This window comes from Hoplias malabaricus, chromosome 15, assembly GCF_029633855.1.
Source record: "Hoplias malabaricus isolate fHopMal1 chromosome 15, fHopMal1.hap1, whole genome shotgun sequence".
NCBI lineage: Eukaryota > Metazoa > Chordata > Actinopteri > Characiformes > Erythrinidae > Hoplias > Hoplias malabaricus.
Window position 1 is genome coordinate 11,684,850 of NC_089814.1, and position 26,927 is coordinate 11,711,776.

Sequence of the window (26,927 nt, forward strand, 5' to 3'; positions counted from 1 at the left end):
GGAAATTTCTTTTTATTTCATCCTTTTTAAACATGTAAATGAATTATGTAAATATATCAACTGGATTTTTCAGCAATTTTGTATATTTATATGAAAATATTTAGACATAGATTAATGAGCATTTTATGAAAAGTTGGTTTATTATTTTATTAAATATATATTTATTTGTGTTTTAGCTCTTACCCTTAAATACAGCACTGTGCAAAATCAGTAACCCATTTTTACTGAATTTTCATGTGACATTTGCTGTAGAAGAGGAAAGGCATTGTGTGATGTGGAGTAATGTTTGATGGGTTGAGAAGTCTATATCTGTAATTGGGATTTGAAAGAAAAACCTGCAACTAACTTTGTGACTTTGACAAACTGAAAACAAGTTTTCCAAAATGACTGGAGGCGATCATATTTGCTGTAACAGTATGGACTCTAATCTGTTTGCGTGCTCAAAACCAGTCTAATGTGTTTACAAAGCCCCAGCGCCTGTAAATGGCTAAAAAAAAAACTCTGCTTTCTAACTGCAGAGAAATGACATCTGGAGTTATTTTTAGACAAGTAATAGACCTCCAAACATCGAAAATCACAAATCAATATGAGGATGTTGCTCTATTTCTACTCAATATGTGGGTAAATTTGACTTATGTTTGCTGTTTCGGATTACTTAAGGTAGAAATGTCACCTAAAGTGCTAAAAAACTAAACAACTCGAGTTACAAACGCGTTTCCGTGGTAAATCATTCATTCATTCATTCATTATCTGTAACCTCTTATCCAGTTCAGGGTCGCGGTGGGTCCAGAGCCTACCTGGAATCATTGGGCGCAAGGCGGGAATACACCCTGGAGGGGGCGCCAGTCCTTCACAGGGCAACACAGACACAAACACACATTCACTCACACACACCTATGGACACTTTTGAGTCGCCAATCCACCTACCAACGTGTGTTTTTGGACTGTGGGAGGAAACCGGAGCACCCGGAGGAAACCCACACAGACACAGGGAGAACACACCAACTCCTCACAGACAGTCACCCGGAGTGGCAATCGAAGGCCCCTGGAGCTGTGTGACTGCAACACTACCTGCTGCGCCACCGTGCCGCCCCGTGGTAAATCAAACAGAAAATAAATACTACCAGACAAGTAAATCCTCGGCCACGTACAAAGAACTGTCGTTTTTTTCCCCCCTCAAAGATACCGTTCCACCTTAAAAGACACGGAGCTTCCGAACATAAACAAACCGGAGAGAACAGTGTTTCCCCACAATTGTAGATATTCCTTTTAATGATTCTGCTTTTGTGTAGAGAGTTATTTACTGTTAGGATTAGGCGCTCTCTGATTTTGCACAGTACTGTACAAATTTAACGCGTGAGAGATCTTGAGTTTTTTTGTTTGTTTGTTTTTTTCCATGTACCAAGCTAACTTTTTAAATTGCAAAGCTTAAAAGTAAAATAAGTTTGTTGTCACAAAATCAAATAAACTACAAGTTATCAAAACTTACATCTATGCTGTTTTCATTTTATTTATATAAATAATTCAGATACCAATTATTAAAGTAAAGAATAAGATTAAAGATGGGCCTGTTTTGAACGGTTCTTTCCTATTTGCCTTGTGAGTGCTGATTGTGTCCCAGTGTAGAGGGGTTTATCTCCTCTGTGACCTCAGTTCATCAGTGCCTCTCTCTCTGACAGCTGCGAGTGAAAGGAGAGAAATCTCTGCTGCACACACTTCTCCATTATTCTGATAGCGCTAAGATGTAGGGCTGGGAAAGGCAGCCTGTGTCCTCCACAGAAGTATTGATAGCTCTCTCCAAGCCAAAGCTGCAGCATGGCATCGGTAAATTGCATTCTGGCATGGTAGCTCAGAACAGCACTGGCTTAGACGAGCACAGATAATCTGATGTGCTGAAACTCAAGGCTGTTGTGGATTTACCAGAAGAAGATGGCATCATCTTCCTGCATCAGCTCTGGGGAGATCTCAGGGGTTGTTCAAAATAATCTGTCCAATAAGTTTTTCCTGTTTGGTTTATCTATGGCAAAGGGCCAATACTCTAATTAACAGGACTGTAAATGCATCACTGGCAAATATGTTGGAATTAAAACATTGGAATGCAAAGGAACATTTAGTTTGGAGCTTGCATCTTGGATGTGAAAGTATGAGTAAACTACCAGGTATGGTCAGCTGCACTTGGTGCCAATGGTACAACTTACAGGTAAATATGTATACCAAATATGGGCGGCACGGTGGCGCAGCAGGTAGTGTCACAGTCACACAGCTCCAGGGACCTGGAGGTTGTGGGTTTGATTCCCGCTCCAGGTGACTGTCTGTGAGGAGTTCGGTGTGTTCTCCCTGTGTCTGCATGGGTTTCCTTCGGGTGCTCCGGTTTCCTCCCACAGTCCAAAGACACACGCTGGTAGGTGGATTGGCGACTCAAAAGTGTGAGTGAGTGTGTGTACTGCCTGTGAAGGACTGGCGCCCCTTCCAGGGTGTATTCCCGCCTTGCGCCCAATGACTCCTGGTAGGCTCTGGACCCACCGTGACCCTGAACTGGATACAATAATGAATGAATGAATATACCAAATACTACTCGGAATTCCTTAAACACTTTTCACACAGGCTTTCAAAAGTGCTACTAGAAAATCATTTAGAAATAGTGACTGAAAATGGAGGAAGAGGAAGTGAGAAACAGATGTTAAGAGCAAGAAATGGCTGACCCTGTTTCTGCCATCATCATCATCATCAGTGACCTCTAAGTCTACGGCATCAGATGTTTTATTGGCAGATTTAAGGGATTGAGGTCATTGTGTTTCTGGATTAATGTGCATTAGTAGACCAGCCCCCACCGACACCAACACACACACACACACACACACACTTTCCATGTGGGGCAAAAGCATCTCACACTACATCTGTATATATGGCTAATCTGTCTGCTGATATGTCAGTATCAGATTCATTGGAAGGCTTCACGTTAGCTATTAGGATTTGATGGTATGTTGCCACAAACATTCTAGTGAATTTACACTTCAGCTCATCCCAGTGATGTTGGATAGTTCCATTGTGCCACAGACCAACGTTTCATGGGTACTCATGGCACTGAGCATGGTATCCGTAAGCTCATGTTCAGCTGCTTCAGCACATCTCATTTCATGCTTTTCTATGGAGATTCCTGGCCAAACAAGTTTTTGTTTCTAATAATTTCTGGGTTTTACGGTTTTAAAATGACAGTCCAAGGCCTTACAGTCCAGTGCTGTTTCCAGAATCAATACTAGAACTAAAAAAGTAGCATCCACTAAAAACACAGTACTTTTTGTAAAACTTTTTGAAAGAATTTTCAAGGATAGCACAATTAAGAAGAACTGAGGTATGCTTTCTACCGTACCACATCACGGAAATGATTCAGGAAATCATGAGCAATCTCAGGCCGAACAGTGCAAGGCCATAAACCACAGGTAAACGGTCATGACCTTCATCTTTGATGTGGGTGGGTGCATCAGTGCCCACAGCAGTACCATTGCTGTGGAGGGTTTTTATTATGATTTTGTAGAAACATCCGCTACCTTCAAGGCAAAGTTCTTCCTGGGATGTCCATACTTATATAAAATATAGGTGTGTGACTTTGTAGACACAGAGTGTGTGTGCCTGGCTGAGCTACATCTTTACATTATTACTTATTACTTTACTTTTTACATTTTACAAAGTCCCAACTTTTCCAGAAACAGGGTTTATAATACAATCCTGCTGTAATATAGAAGTGAGACAGAAAGGCGGCTGAAAGCAGGTGAGTCATGTTAATTGCAGTCAAGGATAACAGCTGCAGAGAACAGCAGGCTGGTGTAACCATAAGCACAAATGAAAAAAAATGAAAAATGACAAATGAAAAAGAAAAAAAAATCAAAAGCACTATAAAAAACACTCATTCATTTTCTGTAAATGCTTCATCGTGTTCAGGGTCTCACTAGGGGTGTGACAGAAACACAGCTTTGACAGGGAGCCAATCCATCACAGGGCTTCACTCACTCACTCCTATGGACACTTACTACCAACTACAACATAAAATAGGAACAGATTTAAGAAGTCTGGAGAAATCTCGGTCTGTGTAAGACAAGGCCAGAAACCACTGCTGTTACATGCTGAGGGTGTGTGACTATAAGGGTACATTGGTACTCATAGCAGGGATGAATTGCATACATGGGAATGTTCCTGAGTTGTGGAGGCAGATATTGGGATTTTAGAGACACATACACTGTCATCAAGGCAGTATCTTTTCCCAGGAAGTCCATGGTTATTTCAGTGAGACAATGCTAGGCCGTACTGTACATGCTACTATAGCATGGCTTTGTAGAAACTAGACACAGTGTGTGTGCCTGAATCTGCAAAAGGGTAAATCCTGACGAAGAAGACGGTAACTTACTGCATGCAGTTCAGAAGGGTCTTTAGTAAACCTCCTTAGTAGCTCTCATTCAAAATAATAATAATAATAAAAAAAATAGAAATCAAATTTGATGATACAAAGCTTTCATTCTGTGTTCTCCCAGTGTCTGCGTGGGTTTCCTCCGGGTGCTCCGGTTTCCTCCCACGGTCCAAAAACACACGTTGGTAGGTGGATTGGTGACCCAAAAGTGTCCAGAGGTGTGAGTGTGTGAGTGAATGCATGAGTGTGTATCACCCTGTGAAGGACTAGCGCCCCCTCCAGGGTGTGCTTCTGCCTTGCGCTCAATGATTCCTGGTAGGCTCTGGACCCACCGCGACCCTGAACTGGATAAGCGGTTACAGACAATGAATGAATGAAAGAAAGGCTTTCATTTCTATTGGTAAATGCCACTAGTGCTCACTGAATATCAGCAGTGCTCAACACTATTTAGTAACAGTAAGTATTTCCATTGACTTTAAATATTCGGGTATCTGAGTTGTACAAACCAGACCAATCCCAGAGCATAAACCGTTCATAGAGAGCTGTGGTTAGCTAAATGGTTGTGTCCTGTATTTCACTCCAGCTGGAGGCTGTATTTCTTGGCTGTATCTGTAGGCTCCTCCTGACTGGACCGGTCTGCTATGACATATCCACTGAGAAATGTCTAGGCTTTAAGCCTTTTTTTTTTTATGCAGATACTGTACATTTTTCATCTGCAACCTGCCTGTTTGTGTTTCTTGTTAAAAGGGAAGTGAATTTGTCAGAGGAGTTAGTTTGAAAGTTTTTTTTTTTTGCAGCATGAGAGCTTGTGCTAAACAAATGGAAACATATGAACTACAGCAGCCGTGCCTCGAGGCAGTTTGTCCTCCTCTGAAAAACAGAAAGCTTGGTGAACAAAGGCAAGGCACCCAGGCAAATGTGTGGTGGTGTTCAGCAGAGAGGAGAGTGTGTGTGTGTGTGTGTGTGAGAGAGAGAGAGAGAAAGAGTTGAAGGCCTCAGCACAGCCCTGACTGCCTGAGCACAGCCACAAACATCAGTGCTGTAAACATGCCTCAATACAGACTCCCCACATCAGAGCCGGCGCTAGATCCACGACTGCAGAGCCTTTGAAGGAGAGCAAAGAGAGAGGGAGCGAGCGCAGCCTCTGAGGAACAGCTTAGAAACCCAGGCAGGCAGCAGGGCCGTCCCAAATTGATAAGGCGCCGAAGGTAAATGGTAAACACGGAGGAAAGAGAAAAGCAATTGATTTTTAAGAGGAAACGGAGAGACGGTATCGAATGCAAGGCCGTGAGAGCTGAGTAATGAACAAGAGAACATGTCCTTGGAGAGAGAGACAGGGGTCAGAGGACGCCGAAGCCAAACAGACAAGGACAAGCACTTTCACAGTCTCCCTTACTCTCTTTTCTTCCTCTCGCTCTTTCTCTTTGACCCAGGCTCTCTGTACAAGATCAATACGAGGTGCAGGAGAGAGAGAGAGAGCAGGATATAGCTCTTTCTGTAAATCTGATGTAGTTTTTAGCTTGCTCTGCTGCTCAACAGGGAGCCAGACTACGTCTGACACATTGCTTAGTAAGACACGAAATCTGTCTGCTTTAATGCCCAGCCGCTTTGGAAGCTATTCCTGTATGCTTTTGACCATAAAGGACCAGAGGTAACCCTACTAATTCTCTTCTAGTGCTGGTCAGATCGGACCGACCACATACTGGACCACTCCGGGAATGATTTTGCTTTATTTGCTTTACTCTGGGAACAACAGGGGATACATTTACTCCATTTCATGTGCTTAGGCACGACTTTGATGGATCTCTTTTAAGGCTTTTGGCAGACATTCCTTCTCCAGAGCGAATAAGAGTTTAATCCTGTTACAGAAGTAGGTGGCTGAAATGTTAGGGGACCTGCCCAAAGACACTTAAAAGAATAGTTTGGGGAAAAAAAATAAAAAACAAATTTACATAGCTTTCCATTAACTCCAGATGCAGTTGGCTGGCCGAGACGTGCCTGGAATCCAACATTAGCTTCTTGGGTTTAGAGCTGGAAGTACAACGCTAACGTTGTTAACAAGCATTAGAGGTTAATAGTCACCCAAATAGCTTTCGGAAATATGTGCCAGACTATTAACATATTTACTTTTTTCTAATTAAAATAAAAAAAAATCATAAACTTCATTCATCCACAACCTGTTCAGGGTCGAGGTGGGTCTGGAGCCTACACAGAATCACTGGCAACAAGGAAGAAACACACCCCAGAAACACAGGCCCCCAATCCATCACAGGGCATCACGTACAAACACAGACACACACATGTGGACAGTGTTCCAATTCATCTACGCACAAGTTTTAGGACAGTGTGAGGAAACCAGAGCCTAATCCATGCACACAACAAGCTCAGGGCAGGGACTGGACCCTGGAGCTGTGACTGTGACACTCCCTGTAGATTGAATTTTTTTTTTTTACTTTACAAAAATTGTACAGACAATAACTTACACATTTAAGATGAAACTAGTGTAAGAATGGAACTAATTATTTATAATTGTGTTCTCTTTGATTCATTACATTGTTAGTACAGACAGCATTTACTTTGGTTAAGCTTTCATTTCATCCTCTGTTCTTACCTGTGAAGAGATGCGTAATATCTGAAAGTATCATCTGGCCTGGTTGGACTTTAAATAAAAGTTAATAAAAACACACCACACTCCTCACAGACAGTCACCCGGGGGAAACCCACGCAGACACAGAGAGAACACACCACACTCCTCACAGACAGTCACCAGGAGGAAACCCACACAGACACAGGGAGAACACACCAACTCCTCACAGACAGTCACCCGGAGGAAACCCACGCAGACACAGGGAGAACACACCACACTCCTCACAGACAGTCACCCGGAGGAAACCCACGCAGACACAGGGAGAACACACCACACTCCTCACAGACAGTCACCCGGAGGAAACCCACGCAGACACAGGGAGAACACACCACACTCCTCACAGACAGTCACCCGGAGGAAACCCACGCAGACACAGGGAGAACACACCACACTCCTCACAGACAGTCACCCGGAGGAAACCCACGCAGACACAGGGAGAACACACCACACTCCTCACAGACAGTCACCCGGAGGAAACCCACGCAGACACAGGGAGAACACACCACACTTCTCACAGACAGTCACCCGGAGGAAACCCACACAGACACAGGGAGAACACACCACACTCCTCACAGACAGTCACCCGGAGGAAACCCACGCAGACACAGGGAGAACACACCACACTCCTCACAGACAGTCACCCGGAGGAAACCCACGCAGACACAGGGAGAACACACCACACTCCTCACAGACAGTCACCCGGAGGAAACCCACTCAGACACAGACAGAACACACCAACTCCTCACAGACAGTCACCCGGAGGAAACCCACGCAGACACAGGGAGAACACACCACACTCCTCACAGACAGTCACCCGGAGGAAACCCACGCAGACACAGGGAGAACACACCACACTCCTCACAGACAGTCACCCGGAGGAAACCCACGCAGACACAGGGAGAACACACCAACTCCTCACAAACAGTCACCCGGAGCGGGACTGGAACCCACAACCTCCTGGTCCCTGGAGCTGTGTGACTGTGACACTACCTGCTGCACCACCGTGCCGCCCCCAACACACAGACGTGCTACTAAAACAATATGGTGTTTACGCAGCGTTCATGAATCTGACAGAAAGTTTTTGTTAACGTCCCTTTCTTCAAACATTATATGTCCAGTGTGCTAGTGTTTTTTGTGAATGTTTATGAATGAGGCCTGTTGTTTTTATAGTTCATAATAAATTACACCACATGTTAAAACTGATTGACCAGTTTATTGTGCCTTAATCAAGACCTGGATTGAACCGCAGTCTTCCATGATTTTTAATGAGTTTATTCAGTTTCAAGTTGGGAGCCATCTCAAAACAACTGGAATAAACTGAAGAAGAGCTGACAAAAAGACGTAAAAAATATAAAAATGCAATTATTATAATTGTTTTAAAATCCAGTTGTGCATTGAACTCAAGATGTACTTCTCACAGAGCTGCAATCCTCATTCGAAAAGAAGAAAACTCATGAATTTATTCATAATGGACCGAAATCACTAACGGCCGGCAGGTAGCCTTTTCTAAAACAATACGGCGTATACGCAAGCTTTCATTAGTGCTGCAGTTAATCCGGTTCACTTTGCTGATTCTTGCGGCTGTTTGTCTGTGAAGTGGTGTGAATTTTTACTTGTGCCGTCTCTTTAGGAAGCTTTTAGAGGCTTTCGGGGAGCACAGTTTTCTAAACGGAAGTAGCGGTCTCACCATCAGAGACAGGATTTGGACTCCAATCAAGAGATTAAAAAACAAGGCCCTGCTGTCTGTGGCTTTTACGCTAATCCCACGAGGGCACGGGAAGTGCTTCACTGAGCCACAACATGCTATCTTTCCTTTTTAAACTAGTAGCACTTATAGCCAAACACATGAGCCATTCATACTGTTACTACATAAATGGAGAAGAGCTGGTGTGGCTCTGAAATGTGAGAGAATTCCTTTCAAAGCCTGATGTGTACAATGCAGCAGAGGAAAGAGCCTTCTCTTGTGTAACACTGAGCGTGTGAATAAGATGCTGGGGCCGAGAGCTGCTGTGGTAAATACCTATATTCAAAAGCACCTAACCCAGTGGGATTTGTTTAACTAAAGTGTACATTTTTTTCTGAAATGGAATTAGCAGCTCTCCAGCTGTTTTAATTACATTTGACACCAGAGCAGAGGTGGAGGCTCACAGGATTAAGGCAGATTCCAGCCGTCTGTCAGGGGAAAAAGAAGGGAACGAAATGAATGAGCAGGAGAGCGGAGGATGGTCGTTGGAGAGTGGGAAATTGTTTCTCTTTTCTCAGGAAAGAACATTTGGACAAATCGCCTGCTTCAGTCTACACAATTTATTTGGAGCCTGTCTCCTATTTCACGACTGGCAAGTGTAGCTAGTGTTCTTTATCCCACTGATCTATGACAGCCTGTTATTTCTCTTCTCACTCTATAGCTGCTGTCACACTGACACCGGCCTCGTCCACGAAACACACACACACAAACACAGTCCACAACACACATACAGTTCCCTCTCTCACACACAACTCTCTCTCTCTCTCTCTCGCTAATACAGAGCACAGCTCACACACACACAATGTCCACAACACAGCACAGCTCACACACACACGCACACACACACACACACACACATGCAAAATACGCATTGCCAGAACACAGATCAGTATACCAAACAGACACACACACATTGCCCAACCATGAAGAACACAACTCAGTTCACAGAACAACCATATACACAGTGCTCAATAACAAATGCAGTACAATCACACACACACACACACACACACACACACACACACACACACACACACACATGCAAAATACGCATTGCCAGAACACAGATCAGTATACCAAACAGACACACACACATTGCCCAACCATGAAGAACACAACTCAGTTCACAGAACAACCATATACACAGTGCTCAATAACAAATGCAGTACAATCACACACACACACACACACACACACACACACACACACAGCCCAAACAAATAAAGCACAGAGAGAGAGAAAGAGAGTAATCACACACAAACACCATCATCGCTACTCTCTTTTCATGATTTTACCCTTCATTTTAATCCTGTTCCAGGCTCTAATAATACAGGACAATGGTTCAGGGGAAGTGAGAGAGGGGGTGGGGGTGAGCGAGAGAGTAAACATCAGTGCAGGGCAAATGGTGTCTCAGAGTGCTGGAGTGAATAGAAAAAATTAAGCAGAAAGAACAGAAACAAACAAACTGAAGTAAATACATACACAAGAAGAAGAAGGGAAAAAAGCAAAAGAAATAAAACAAATCTAAGACAGGCTGCTTGTCAGAAAGAAAGAAAAGAACTGATGTTTGGACAAGGTGCAGAATGAAAAAAGAAGGATTATGGAGGATAATGTTAAATGTGCCTCTGAGACGTTCTTTTATCCTCTTTCACCAAACTCAGAGCAATAACCTCTGTCCAACAACTGCTTTAATCAGTGGGGAGAGTCTGAGAGAGTGGGACAGGGAGAAGAGAGTGGGGAGAGAGTGGGACAGGGAAGAGAGAGTGGGAGAAAGTCGAGAGTGTGGGATGATGGAGAGAGTGGGACAGGGAGAAGAGAGCGGGACAGGGAGAAGAGAGTGGGGAGAGAGCGGGACAGGGAGAAGAGAGTGTGGAGAGAGCGGGACAGGGAGAAGAGAGTGTGGAGAGAGCGGGACAGGGAGAAGAGAGTGTGGAGAGAGCGGGACAGGGAGAAGAGAGTGTGGAGAGAGCGGGACAGGGAGAAGAGAGTGGGAAGAGAGCGGGACAGGGAGAAGAGAGTGGGGAGAGAGCGGGACAGGGAGAAGAGAGTGGGGAGAGAGCGGGACAGGGAGAAGAGAGTGGGGAGAGAGCGGGACAGGGAGAAGAGAGTGGGGAGAGAGCGGGACAGGGAGAAAAGAGTGGGGAGAGAGCGGGACAGGGAGAAGAGAGTGTGGAGAGAGCGGGACAGGGAGAAGAGAGTGGGAAGAGAGCGGGACAGGGAGAAGAGAGTGGGAAGAGAGCGGGACAGGGAGAAGAGAGTGGGAAGAGAGCGGGACAGGGAGAAAAGAGTGGGAAGAGAGCGGGACAGGGAGAAGAGAGTGGGAAGAGAGCGGGACAGGGAGAAGAGAGTGGGAAGAGAGCGGGACAGGGAGAAGAGAGTGGGAAGAGAGCGGGACAGGGAGAAGAGAGTGGGAAGAGAGCGGGACAGGGAGAAGAGAGTGGGGAGAGAGCGGGACAGGGAGAAGAGAGTGTGGAGAGAGCGGGACAGGGAGAAGAGAGTGGGGAGAGAGCGGGACAGGGAGAAGAGAGTGTGGAGAGAGCGGGACAGGGAGAAGAGAGTGTGGAGAGAGCGGGACAGGGAGAAGAGAGTGTGGAGAGAGCGGGACAGGGAGAAGAGAGTGGGAAGAGAGCGGGACAGGGAGAAGAGAGTGGGGAGAGAGCGGGACAGGGAGAAGAGAGTGGGGAGAGAGCGGGACAGGGAGAAGAGAGTGGGGAGAGAGCGGGACAGGGAGAAAAGAGTGGGGAGAGAGCGGGACAGGGAGAAGAGAGTGTGGAGAGAGCGGGACAGGGAGAAGAGAGTGGGAAGAGAGCGGGACAGGGAGAAGAGAGTGGGAAGAGAGCGGGACAGGGAGAAGAGAGTGGGAAGAGAGCGGGACAGGGAGAAAAGAGTGGGAAGAGAGCGGGACAGGGAGAAGAGAGTGTGGAGAGAGCGGGACAGGGAGAAGAGAGTGGGAAGAGAGCGGGACAGGGAGAAGAGAGTGGGAAGAGAGCGGGACAGGGAGAAGAGAGTGGGAAGAGAGCGGGACAGGGAGAAGAGAGTGGGAAGAGAGCGGGACAGGGAGAAGAGAGTGTGGAGAGAGCGGGACAGGGAGAAGAGAGTGGGAAGAGAGCGGGACAGGGAGAAGAGAGTGGGAAGAGAGCGGGACAGGGAGAAGAGAGTGGGAAGAGAGCGGGACAGGGAGAAGAGAGTGGGAAGAGAGCGGGACAGGGAGAAGAGAGTGTGGAGAGAGCGGGACAGGGAGAAGAGAGTGGGAAGAGAGCGGGACAGGGAGAAGAGAGTGGGAAGAGAGCGGGACAGGGAGAAGAGAGTGGGAAGAGAGCGGGACAGGGAGAAGAGAGTGGGGAGAGAGCGGGACAGGGAGAAGAGAGTGGGGAGAGAGCGGGACAGGGAGAAAAGAGTGGGGAGAGAGCGGGACAGGGAGAAGAGAGTGGGGAGAGAGCGGGACAGGGAGAAGAGAGTGGGGAGAGAGCGGGACAGGGAGAAGAGAGTGGGGAGAGAGCGGGACAGGGAGAAAAGAGTGGGGAGAGAGTGGGACAGGGAGAAGAGAGTGGGGAGAGAGCGGGACAGGGAGAAGAGAGTGGGGAGAGAGCGGGACAGGGAGAAAAGAGTGGGGAGAGAGTGGGACAGGGAGAAGAGAGTGGGGAGAGAGCGGGACAGGGAGAAAAGAGTGGGGAGAGAGCGGGACAGGGAGAAGAGAGTGGGGAGAGAGCGGGACAGGGAGAAGAGAGTGGGGAGAGAGTGAGACAGGGTGGAAAAAGTGGACAGAGTGGGACAGGGTGGAGAGAGCGGGGAGGGAGAAGGACAGGGAGAAGAGAGTGGGAGAAAGTGGACAGAGTGGGACAGGGTGGAGAAAGTGGGAGAGGGTGGGTCAGGATGGTGTCAGTGGTGGGGAGTAGGGATCTGAGGGGGTGACTGAGGCGGTGGGTGTGTGTCAGTGGTGGAGAGTGGGGAGGTGAGGGGTTGACTGTATTGAGTGGGTGTGTCAGTGTCAGTGTCAGTGGTGGGGAAATGAGAGTGGGTGACTGAGGCGAAGGGAGGGAGGGAAGGAGGGGGGTATGAGCCAGTGGTGAGGAGCATTCAGAAGCAGAAACAATGATGTGACTACGCAGATCAGGCGCTGTATTAAAGAGCTGTCACATGAAACGGGATCTCGTGCTGCGTGAGGATGTTTGTGACAGCGGGAGGCCTGCTGAGGAGGGGCCGCGAGCTTTAGGTGTTGACAGGATCCACTGTGTTGACACAGGCACTCATAAAGAATTCAGCTCTTTCAACTCACGCAGCAAACACACACAGCTTTGTGTCTGAACGAAGGCGGAAAATGACAGTAAATATGTGGTGACAGTCAATCTATCACTTGAGTCATATTACCCCACAATTTCTCCTCTCACTGTGCATCAGAGTGGGTGCTACTCTGTTTTTTGGATGTGCTGTTGTTGCAGTCAGTGAATAGTTTGTCCACGGTGAAGCAATTTGCATTCCTTTACGTGGACAGCTTGCATGCTTACAAAGTCCAACCGGAATGACCTTCCTCTGCAGTGTGCCAGAGAGATGCTGTTGGCGCCCCATATGGCAGAGGCTATTATCAGTCTGCAGAATGGAGCTGGTGATTTATCTCCTGTCCCTTGTGATGCATCCGTTCAATGATAGTTCCCATTAGGGCTGTTTCCCGCACCATATGAAATATGATTCTCTTTCCCTGGCCTTTTCTCACTTTTTTTTTTTTTTTTTTTATTGCTGACAATGTGCAGCTTCATGCCATGGGCAGGAGCAAGGCCCAAGGCCCAGCATTGGAATGGCACAATCAATGCTCTTCTTCTGAGACCTTTCAAACAGTCAAACCGCCTCCGAGCCCCTCAGGGAAGCGGTCTATCTCTGGTCATCTCTCAGCCATCAGCGCTGGCCATCTCCTGCAGGCTGCTGAGAACTTATTTGTTCCGCTACAGTGGAGCCCTGGTTCTGATCATTGAAATCCCAGTGACACGCCAAGAGGAGCCGTGACAGTTAGATGTTTTGTTGCATTAACTTCTCATGAAGTCACTGCAGGCTCCAAGATACTGCATTATGAAACCTTTCCACCTTTTTTCCTCCATGTTTTTTTTTTTCTGGCATGGAATATCAAATGTCAGCCAAGACATCTCTGGACTAACGCAGCCTACGGACAAAAAAACAACCCAGGCTTACAGATGGCTACTCCTACTGTTTCTTAGCCATTCCATGTACTTTCAAAGATGTTTTTTTTCTCTTTATATTACAGAGTCACAAACCACAAACAAGTCTATTTGAGATTGCTTAACAACGTGATATGGTTTGAGGCGTATATGTGGTGAGATTCAGCCTGCAGCTCCCAGAATGCTAACGATTGGCTATAAACTGCCATTAGTTGTTAGCTGCATTAGCCTCCTAGCTTCAGAGGAAAAAGCAGTGAACCTCAGACCCCAAACATGTCCCGGCTGATCGACTGCAATCAAAGCTGAGGGGAAAACTGTGTGATCTTGGTTTTGCGTCAAACCAGGCTTTAAAAAGAGTTACTGGCATTTCCTTTGCTGAGCAGAAGAGTGCTGGAAGGTGCCGAGGGAGCAATAGAGGACCAAGTAAGAACTCAAGAAATTCAGCACAGAAACAGCCATGCCATTTAAAGTCTTACAGATACCTTCTATAAGTGCCGCAGACCCAGCGGACAGCGCCAGCCATGTTAACAGAAAAAGCTTTTGGAAAATAAGAATTCGGAGGGCTAGTCTTTGTAGCACACTGTTGAACGTTTGGGGACACTTCACATTTTATAATGTGCTTCGGGATGGAAATAGGCCAGAACGCTAACCCTTTATTCTGGCTCACATCTGGAAAATCGACATAACTGCTGTCAGTGGGAAAAAGGCTGGAGGTCTATGATGTAAAGTACAGCATCTATCAAAAAGCTACTAAGCTTTCATTTCTTGGAATGGAAAAAAGGTGTTTTTAGAGGTAGCTTTCAAGGCAAAAATGGAAGAAGAAACGGGTATTTTAGGACACAGTTTTGATTTATAAATTAAATATAGAATTCCCCCTGTAAAACCGGACCACTTCCACCCCTGAGGTCTTACTACAAATGCATTAAATGCTGGTTACATTTATTATTAACACAACAATACACTGACTGATCACTGAATTAGGAACGCTTACCTTGTTCCTACACTCATTGTCCATTTTATCAGCTCCACTGACCATACAGGTGCACGCTATAGTTCTACATTTACAGAGGGTAGTCCTCTTATTTCTCTGCATACTTTTTTAAATCCCAATGGTCAGAACCCCTACAGAGCCACCACAGAGCAGCTATGATACGGTGCCTATTGCCTGACAATAAAAGTAAAGCATGTGAGGATGAAGACATCCTAGACCAGTCAATGAAGGGAGGTTGTATGTGCCCTAGAGACTGTGCTCTTGCAGCAGGCTCTAAAGCATTCAATTACTCAGTAATCCAACGTGAATGTCCTACTTGATTAAAATCTTTTGTAATGTAATCTTCTACAGGGATGATTCAAAATCCAGATGACTAAACTGATCATTTGGACGCACTGAATGAGGGTTTCACGTGAAATTTGTCAAAAGACATGATCTGCATAATAGGTCATCGTTCTTGTCCGTGTGCAGTAGAAGTGGGACATTACCCAGGGTGCTGTTCGATCATGTGGGTTGTTGATTAGAATCAAAAGGTGTTCCAACAGGGCTCGGATTACAAAGCCATGCTTCAAAAACGTGTATAAGCATCTGGTAACTCAACAGAGACCAAGGGCTGATATATATTTTGGCGATGTGGCCACAGAGGTCGCCTCAGATCAACCCTTCCTTCAAGTTGGACAGGTATGTGTGCACTAGTCATGCTGGGGGAACCAACACTTATTTTCCCTAAATTCAAATGATCTGATTTTGCATCGCGGCACGGTGGCACAGCAGGTAGTGTTGCAGTCACACAGCTCCAGGGACCTGGAGGTTGTGGGTTCGTTTCCCGTCCGGGTGACTGTCTGTGAGGAGTTGGTGTGTTCTCCCCGTGTCTGCGTGGGTTTCCTCCGTAGGTGGATTGGCGACTCAAAATTGTCCGTAGGTGTGAGTGTGTGAGTGAATGTGTGCGTGTTTGTGTTGCCCTGTGAAGGACTGGCTCCCCCTCCAGGGTGTATTCCCACCTTGCGCCCAATGATTCCAGGTAGGCTCTGGACCCACCATGACCCTGAACTGGATAAGCACTTACAGAGAATGAGAGAATGAATGAATGAATGATCTTGCATCTAAAAAGGTTATTCACAGATGCAAAAGAGATTTCCTGGGGAACCATTTAAATTATCTGGATGCTATTGGCATTCCAAGGGGAGTCCCTGATGAATTCAAAGCACGAAAGCTTGTGGCAGCTAGGTTTGAATCTATTTTAGTATGGGTCACGGTAAACAAAATAATACGCAGGGTGATGACCAACACGAACTGTGCCACAACAGATGAGCTACCGTCTCTGACTTTACATCTACAAGGTGGACCAAGTAGGTAGATGTAACCGAGTGGACAGTGTTTACAAACTCTAGCAGCACTGCTGTGCCTGATCCACTTGTACCAGCGCAGTGTATTATATATACTTCTTATTGGCCACCATTATAAAAATATTTCAGTCAGTTTTTATAGTTTTAGAGCAAAGGTGAGGTGCAGGGTATTGAGAACATTGACGTTATGCTATAAATGTACATATGGTTTAGGCAGAAACCTAACCACACCATTTCTGTGTGGATAAGGGAGAAAATTCCTATGTCATGTGAAGGGCAAGACATACCCACATTTTTGACAGTCGAAGCATTTCAGGTAAAGAAAGGAGAGCATGTACAATGTGTGTGTGAAAGACAGCTTATGTCAGAGTGTGAGTGTGTGGAGGAGGCTGGGAGCAGACAGCAATAATGGCTGGGGCAGCGGAGTGATGAGCTGGGAGTGGCAGCAGTTGGAGCGCTTGGAGTGGATGGAGCTCTGGGACACAGGCACTCGTCAGCAATCGTCAAGAAGCATACAGTGCCGTTTGCTGATCAAACACCGGAGTGAGAAAGAGGGTTGCGGCAGGGGGTCTTACTGATGGAGGAGTGTGGAATCGTGACACCTGCTGGGGACACGTAGACAGGTATCTAACTGCTGCGCCTGTGCAGGGCACTGCAGACGGTTCTGCTCTCACTGTGTCACAGCGTGTCTGCATGAAGGATGAGCCCACTATGGCCCCACTGCCAGGTCTGCTGCACACATTCCTCCCACAAACGGAATACAGTCACTTATGTGAAGTTTCTGGATTGCTCAGTGTCCACAGTCAATGTGTGATTCGCTAGAGCCTTGAGTTCTGTACGGAGTGGTAAAGGAATGCTCAAGCACTTTTAAAAGCCACCTCTATCTGCTGCCTCTGTGGTGTGTAATTCATTAGCAAGGACAAAGACTCCACATTTGACTGCACCTTAAAGAGCCTGAGAGCATCATCTATGTATTTATTCATTCTGTCATACCCTGTTCAGGGACACAGCGAGACTGGAGCCCTCCTGGAATCACTGTGAGCAAGGCATGAACACACAGTGGACAGGGCATCTCACACTCTGAAACACACTCACACACATTTGAACAGCCAGTACACCAACCGGCATGTGTGATTGGAGGATGTACCTAGAGAAAACCCTTACAGACACAGGGAGAACACAACAGCGCCTCACAGACAGTGACCTGAGGCAGGGTTTGAACTGACAACACAGGAACCCTGGAGGTGTGTGTGTGTGTGTCAGAAAAACTACACCACTGTGCTACCCCCCTTTTGGAAAGCAACTCATCTGAGCATCAGATGCTATTTGGTGGACACAGGATACTATTAAATGAGAGTTAGTGAGCTCATGATACTATTAAAAACTAATGTCAAGTAAGCAGCAAGTTAGCATTCGATATCGCTGAGTAAGCACCATATACTCCCAAGTAACACCACATATGGCAACTTAGGGGATTCTGGTGAACTACTGTAAACAACTGTAGTAACTGTAACCCTTTAAGGTAGAACAGTATGTTTGAGTAAGAAATGTACAACTGTGTCTGTAACTTTTCATTCACTGTTTGAATGTAACTCGAGTTTTTTTGCACTTTCAGTCAGCGTTTACTTTCATGCAGTTAGCTGCCTCCCAAATTCAGTTCCATCTTAAATGTTTTGTAACAGTATGTCAGTATTTACAATCTATGGAGTAGGAAGAGACCTACATCATCATTTCTTTTCATGATTTTCAATACTTTGGGGTCTCTCTGTTTAGTCCAAACACACCCAGATGCCAATTCTCATGAGCCAGCCTGTGACACACAAGAAAACCTGAGCCATTTCAGACTGAAACCCTTAGATTCAGTGGTTATACTGAGAGCCAGGGGAACTGCAAGAACTATTTTAATGCTTGGTACAACATACTGAGTAACATTTGCCTTCTAAAAAGTAAATCATGGTTCGATTCCCTGCTCAGGTATGCCCACCTTATCATACTGACAATGACATTTACTCCAGACTTCTAACACTGCATCCACCTAACCTTGTACACTAACATTTCAAAGAAACCACTCGATTACTTAATGCTTTAAACTGATAATTTAATTATTAATTCCTAACAATAGCGTACACATACTATTAATGCTCTCTCTCTTTTACTTTTAACTCTTTTGTGTCCCTGCCAGAATAGTGTGAGAGCATAAACAAAACTGGAGATCAGTCAAAGAACAAAAGAAATGTGCGTCCTGAGTTCTGTTAGATGTCGACTTTACATTTTATGTGTACAATTCAAATCATGCTGCATTTGCATATGGGCACATAACTTATGATCATATTTGTCTTGTCCCATCACGTCAACCCTAAATATGTTTGGGATTGTCTGCAGTTGTAAAAGGATAAAGTAGGAATATGAGAGATCTGGTCTAATTCAGTTTTCCTCAGAAACGTTTGTGAACTTCAATAATTCTGTCTGTTCAGATTTGTTTCTCACTTTTTTTCTCTATTAGACTTGGACACTAAGAATCATCTGATCAGAGTGTGTGTAGTAGGGTGGGTTATGTGAGTCTTGTCATAGGGAGACTACAGGCACAGAAACAATATTTCCACACAAGTCATTCTGCACTACACCTATAACTACAGTCAACGTACACCACTCGGCAGAATTTAAAAGGTGTTAACCGAAGTATTGAAAGTAATTTGTTAATTATTTGAATAATAGGACTATTCTATAGTGGACCAAGGAGGTGTTGCTGTTTTCTTTTTTATTAATATTTATTTAATAAGATACTTTTGCTCCTGCACTCCCCCTAGAGTTACACAGTGTAATTAACTTATACAGCACTGCCCTTAAATCAAAGGGGAGGGAGGATGTGTTTTCCGACACTCCTCCAAAGATAAAGTGCAGTTTCAGCAGTGCAGAACCCAGAGTAGCAACGATAAGCATTGTTCTCCCTGGTACAGATCACAACGATTTAACCCCTGCTAATTTAATGTATAAATACTACCTAGTCCATCCATCCATCTATCTATCCATTATCTGTAACCGCTTATCCAATTCAGGGTCGCGGTGGGTCCAGAGCCGTCCTGGAATCATTGGGTGCAAGGCGGGATTACACCCTGGAGGGGGCGCCAGTCCTTCACAGGGAAACACAGACACATTCACTCACACCTACTTGTGAGTCGCCAATCCACCTGCAACGTGTGTTTTTGGACTGTTTGAGGAAACTGGAGCACCCGGAGGAAACCCACGCGGACACTGGGAGAACACACCAACTCCTCACAGACAGTCACCCGGAGCGGGACTTGAACCCACAACCTCCAGGCCCCTGGAGCTGTGTGACTGTGACACTACCTGCTGCACCACCGTGCCACCCATACTACCTAGTGTTCCTTTAAAATATTTAGTTTTTGTAAAAAGCACAAAACAAATAACTACAATCTTATTAGCCAAGTTTTCCTTTGCTATTCCTGCAAAATAAGTGCTTTTTTTCTCTAAAAATGCACAAAAACAGAGATTCTCACACAAGCATCCACAGCACAGTACAGTTGTGTGGTGTTTACTCTTCATAAGAGTGTTAACGCAGGAGCTGTAACCCATCATCTCCTTCACCTCCACCCATTAACCCTGAGCCCAGAGCAGCCTGGATCCACAGGTCTCACACACACACACACACACACACACACACACACACACACACGCTGGCCTTAATCCACTACAGCAGCGCCTCCAGCCTCACGCTGCGGCAGGGAAGTCCCAGCCTCACCCCAACAAACTTTTATCTTTTTAAGTCTCGCAGAGGATTTGTGCGCCAATCCCTAGATCCTGGGATTTTTTCCCTCCTCTCTGCTTTTTTATTACACGGTGAGGGGAAGAGAAATCGTGTGGAATTACAGCAAAACTCACACTGTGCAGAGGTACTCCCTTCACTGTCAAGACAGATTTGTTGCTTTTAACTTTTTAAAAAGTCAGGAACCCCACCTGCTTTTTGGTTTATTCACCTTTTAAAATCATCTCATTACATTCCGTTTTTGTTTATTGATTAATTTCCTGTAGCTACTCCCTGTAGGTTCCTAAAATGATCCGCATTTCCCTCAGGATAATTTAATAATATAGAAAAACTTAGACTGGGTGTGCAGCAGGTTACAGTTGGATCACAGTATAGTTGTGGTTCTATTACTGTGAAATCAGTAGACATTTCCTTTTGCAATAAATTAGTATGTGATGGATCTAGTAGCCAGTAAATTACTGTAAATTTAGTTGTTTTTAGTGCACAAAATGAGCTTTTATCATAAACAAATATTTCCAACATAATACAGCCTACATGAACAAAACTGTAGCTGGAAACAGACAGTTACCTCAGATCAAAAGAAATCACTTACACTGAAAGTGAAGAATGTTTTGGTGTTTTTGAATACAGCAGGAGAGCTACAAAATAAATTTGCATTCAAGATAGAAAACATTGCTCAATTGAAGTTCAGAATGCGCAGATTCTGCTCAGCCAGGGACCATTTCTTTGTAAAGGACATGCTGGCCTGTATTACATCTGCTGTTAACACACCTTCTTGCCTTGTACACGGTGCCACAGAGCCCCGAGTGGGAGATTTTTGGTTTTAAAGACTTAACCCACATTCAATAGCTTTTGAATTGCTATTATAGTTACTGTTCCACTGCTGGAAGTGCAGAAAGGAACCATCTCTGATAGAAAGACATATATATATATATATATATATATATATATATTTAATTACTATTAGCTCCTGAGTCAGTGCACTTATTTATCACTGTGGGGAGATTCCCCATGTTTGTGTGGCATACTTAAGAGAACATTGAAGGGAAAATGATACAGAATAGTTCAAATTACATATGAAAAGCTATCCATTTTCCTACAACAATACCCAGCATGCATTGCCTAAATGTCATACAGACTTTGGGGAAGATGCTGGACTAAAGCGTTTAGAAAATCTCACTGACATTTTAAATGCTAGTTTTAAGCTGGTGTATCCCTTTGTGTTAAAAATAACCCGTAATAATTTACAGAGTTTTCTGTGATTTTGAGGAGTTGTAATGACTGACCTCATAGCCAAAGTCGCCCCCTGGCTCTAGGGATTCACAATGCAGTTTATTCACTTTCAGTACAAAGGAATGAGTCACCATCATCATCATAGTCCTCATCATCTTCACCGTAATCAACATGCAGGAGCATTTATTCTACAGTGAGGGTGGTGGAGGGGTCAGCAGCAGCATGGGGATGAAAAACAGCACGCCATTACCAGTAGAGTCAGACAAGGTGAAAAATGGCAGATGGTCCCTTAACTCAGACCAAGTGCTGCTGCGTGAGTGGATTTTCAACACTGGCAGCCTGGGGAAAATAAATGTGCTGCTTTTGTTTTTCTGCTTCCCCACTGGGCTCAGCGAGGATGCCATTTTCTACTGGACTGGGCAAGCACGCTACCCGATCACCAAAGAAAATCACTTTGGATCACTTTGATTCACTGCTTATATCTGAAGACATCCCACAGTTCCTGATTTGAGATTTGTATGCATTGGTTCCTGTTAAAGATGCTACATGTGTGGCGGGGGGAGTAGTGATGGGGCGTTGACTTCAAACTTGAGTAGGATTCAATATATTTGAAGAATTTAAGGACAAGGTTTCCAGGGACAGATTAAGCTTGGACTTGGACAAAATTACACAGTCTGTGGGGATTCTGCACTGAAAATCCTTTTAAGTCTAGGACTTTAGTTAATCTGCATCCAGGAACCTGGCCCTAAATGAAACAGGAGTGGTGGGTGCTTCAGAACACTCCGTGTGAAATGAAGGCTGAAAAACACACCGGGCACTTGCTGGAATTTATTTTTATTTTTTAAAACAACACCCCCCAATCACATGATGCTACTAAGCTGCTTGGGTGAAGTTGAGATCATACTTCCTCCAAAACATGTTATGCCAGAACACATCATCTTTTAAAACTGCTGCTGGGACAGTGCGAAAAGCTTGGAGCCGAATGCCAAATGTAATATGTGCCGGCATTAACTAGCATCGTGGTGAGTGAAGACAGCATATGCCTCAAAATGGTATCCTTGTTTTTTTAGTTAGAATCAATTACTTAGCAACAGTTGCCACAAAAGAACATGTAAGTGAAATGTGCAAAATTAACATCTGTGAATGTGAACCAGTTTTAAAGGTGACATATTGTAAGTGAACAAAATTCTGGGGTCTTAATGAAAAATCTGTGACTTGTTTTTGTCAAAATGACACAAGGCTCAACCAACACAGCACCGCCCTCACCCTGTCTAAACAGCACCTGTTCTTTTAAATGCGAGGGAGCCACTGTTTGCCTGAAAATGAGTAGTGGGTGAGCAGAAGCTATTGTTTTGTCATATTTGCCCAGTGCATTTCTTTCACTGTGTCTTTTGTGTCTTATTTCACAGTATGTCGTTTGTTAGGCTCTAGCTGCTCAAAAAAGAAATGCACAGGAAAAAAAAATCACATTATATCCCTTTTAAAATTTTATCGCTGTTAAAACTACACCCCTGAGTGAAGTGCTTACAGCTCATTTCAGGACCACGGACAGCTCCCGGCTTCCTGTTCGCCTCATGTGGTTCTGAATTTACAGAAGACCGTAGTGAAACTCTTTCTGTTTGCTTTACTTCATTAAAGGAAGAGGAGCTGTGTATCTGTAAATGGATGGTGATGTGTGAGACAGATCTGTGAGGGGTTTCTCTGTCGGAGGGAGAGGGCTGGGGGTTGACTTGGCATCCCTCTCTCTCCTGCTGAGGTTTTGGAAACCAAAAGCACATTTGCTCTTTCAAATCGGTGTGATATGAGCACGGCACTGGAGCTGTTTCCATACATGGAAAGTTAATGTGTGTGTGAAGCGGACATCCTGCCGAGCTCTGGAGCACAAGAAGGTCAAATCCCCGGAGGACACTCTCTAAACACCTCTCCCTGACCCACACACACATGAACCCATTCTGCAGCATGTAATCAACTTTCACCACTGCTGTATAACTGACCACTTCCTCTTTTCTTTCTAGTTCTTGGTTCAAACATTTGTGTGGTTCTTCCGTCTCATTCTTTCATTGACTCCTTCCTACTTTACTTCTTATTGTTCCTTCATTCTTAATTTTTTTTTGCACGTTTTCAGTGCCTTTTTTATTTATTTTTTTTTAAATAATCCTGAAGTTAAAAGCAAGCAGAAACGTTATGTGGGTCCTCGGATAAAGCTTGCTGTGTTTGTTCCTGGAGAGGTTGTGGGTTAAATGGCTTTATCACCACCCGAGCCATGGTGCTGTGACCTTCAGTAGGTGTGTGGTGGAGCAGCTGTGTGGAGAATGCTGCCACAGCAGAGGATTAGAGCAACACAGAGCACCCAGCCCAGCACAGCTCAGTGGGTCAGAGCTAATCTGGCTTTCTGTATGGGAAGAGACTTAGAGCCTAAATGACCCCTCTGAGAACACCACCCAGAACAGCATCCAACTGCTGTGCTCCAAGAATATCCCACAGAAAAGCTTGCTGTGCTCTAAGAACACCACTTTCTGGTGATCATTTAAAGTATGTAGTACTCACCTGATACTATTTGATGTTCATCAAATAATATGTAGTGCTCTTTTCTTTTTGTGTTCACCTGAAATCTAGTGCTCACCATTTTTTTCCCAACCATGTGGGGCCTTTGGTGCTCAAGAACACCACTCGAACGGCCTGTTATAATCCTAGACAAGGGCTGTATGTTTAGGTCATGTATGTTTCTGCCTTTTGAAGTCCTCCATTTATAATAAGGATTCAAGAAAATTGGCAGCAAGGAGAAAGCAGAAGAACAGAACTAATTTGATAAATTCCCTTCCGAATAAATGAGCACCAGAAACAGAGAATGATATCTGTACTAGACTCAGGCCAGTTATCCCGTTCAGTCTAAAGCGCCAACAAGCTTTTCATATGGAGGAATTCCTCAGGCATCCCTCACTCCTTGTGTTTATTAAGTTTTGCTCTCAAAGTACTGTACTGTACCCTGAGAATATGGCTAATTTGTAAAGGTACGGTACATCTGAGGGTTAACAACCTGTGAGTGTTGCTTGAGAGAGAGTGTGTATTTGTAGCTGACACAAAGCACAGAAATAGTAAAAAAAACTGTTACCATATTTTCTGGATCAGTTAAGCAGCTGCTCCTGGTGTGTGTATGTGTGTGTGTTGGTACAGAGGTGATGTGAATAAAGACAGGGCAAATGCATGGAGAGAGGCTCTGGCTCCTGAGGATAATCATCGGTAAGCCTCTCCAGTAGGGAGCCCTTTGGCCCTCAGCTTTCTACTGTGATGCCATATGGGCTACACCTGCATCATATTCATTCCACTCTCCCTGGCCACTTTAACTGTACTTCTACTCACTCGCCACTTTATTTGAAACCATCTGCTTGCACTTCCCACCTTTAATTACTTTATTGTCTTGTACAACCACTTACTTCTCCGTTCATGAGGTTGATTCTGTACAAATGTCAGAGGCATGTCATTAAGGCGGTTAAGTATATTCGTTTAATTAAAAGAAGTGTTGTGTCTGACCTTTACATAGGATTGTCTTCCATGACATAAATATATTTTTCATGCATCAGCTAAACTGAGCAGACAATCCCAGCCAACAGTGGGTCTGAGATGTGGGGCTAGAGGTTGACCAACACCCTGTGCATCAGCACAAACTCTCCAGGTCACTGAGGTGAAAGGGGGTGTTTCTAATCAAGCAGATAAAGGACCAGCAAGAGGCAGAGGTGATAGTTAAATATGTCATGGTTTCTTCAGTTTGACATGATGACATTCTGTTTTATCAGAATCCTGAACATTCACCTGAATTCACCTCCAAATCTCTACATATTCCTCGTCGTTTTATAGAAGACGTGTTTTGCAGTGGTCCTTTTAACTTCAGCAAATCTCTAGTCTGTTATTTTGGCCCAACGACGCAGTGTGGCGTTACTCTTAGTTGAATATGAAATGACAGACATTAAAGACGTTGATTGTTGAGTAGGTTTGATAAACACACTGACCTGCTATCTGTGCTCAGACAAAATACAGCAACAAACACCTCTGACGCAATGGGTTCCTGGGGCCACAGCGTGAGTTCTTCTTCCCTTTGATTTCTCCAGCATTGGAAAAGTGCTGCAAGGTCTTCTGATGTGGTAATAAAATAAGAAGAGTAACTGCTAACGGTTGAGCTGAGATGAATTCTGATAACTCACAAAATGGTTTACATCAAAAGGTTTAAATCATAGAGGGCTTAGAGGCTGATGTTATAGCCTGAAGATCCACTTTTGTTTGAATGCTTTATTATCAAGATTGGAATGGACTTCTAATAGCGCAGTTTGAACACTATACATTGATTTGCACTGGTTATTGTTGTAGTTTGTAATGCTTATTGTTTTGTAAGATTTAGTGCAGACATTACATCCCTTTAATAAGTAATTGTTTGAGTCCCATTTTCTAAAAACTGTGCCCGTAAATAAACAAACATGAGAGAACCTGCTGGTTTCTGTTCTCTCTTCAATAAAAAAACAAATCTGAATATCACCCCTTCCTGGGAAAACTGAATCACTGTGGACAAAATTAATAATGTGTACATTTTATCTACAGCATTTGGCAGACACTTTTATCCAGAGTGATTTACATTTTTATCAGGATACAAATGTAGGGTAATACAGGGTTAGGAATCTTGCCCAGTGACTGTTAATAGTGTAGAGTGGTGTTGCTGTCCAAACTGGGATTCAGTTCTGCCACATGGAAGGCAGTGGTGTTGCCCACTATACCGTATCAACGGCTACATTTATCTCAAAAATATGACAAACACTTCCACCTTTTCTAATTATTATCTCAGGCCTAATATCAGAAGTTTAAAATGCACTAAATATGAACACAAACTGCATAGAGTAACTGTCCAGAAGAGAAAAAAACAACAACAACACGTATCTCCATTTTTGTCTATTTTTAGTTTACTGCATCATTTGAACATAGCCGTTCTTCACATTGTGTATTGTCTCATGATGAATCAACCAATAGGAATGCTCCAAAATTTCCTGCCATAAAATCTTTTTATACTGAACTCTACTGAAAGTCAAAAAAGGGATTTTTTCCTTCTATAAAGTTACTATTTTGGAGATACATGCTTTTCACTGGACAGAGAACATATGATGAAAATAACTGAAACAGAAGAGGAGCAGAGAAAATGTGAAGCAGCCAGAGGCTGCTCCTCTGTATTAGAGTAGAATTTTCAGAAACGTCATACTATTAGCCATATAATAATCTGTCCTATGCAAGCCTTACTTAAACAGCATTCAATGTCTATTTGTGAATGTGACAAAATTTTGAAAGTATTTACTCATTCATTCAGTGACATTCTGAGCAAATCAAGCCTCACTGTATTACTCTGCTTTCTAACATTCTTCTGGGCTACAATTACAGTGCTTGAATTCCACCTAATTCCAGCAGAGCCACACGCGTGTGTTTCTCTGCGTGGAGCAGTGTGCCAGGCTCAGTCCTCAGACGGAGTAATTGGGCAACTGACTGGCAATTGCTTCCATGCTGTTTTGCCAGTCGCGTCCATTGTGCTTTCTTGTTAATTGATTAAAGTGAAGAGGACTGAAAGAATAAGAGATGCT

The 26,927-nt window shown here is 44.4% G+C and overlaps 1 long non-coding RNA gene across 1 annotated transcript in view; it reads right to left on the bottom strand.

The window, feature by feature from the left end:
• Positions 1-26,927, bottom strand: part of LOC136668402 (uncharacterized) — an 80,352-nt gene that overhangs the window by 32,737 nt on the left and 20,688 nt on the right. The window lies entirely within an intron of this gene.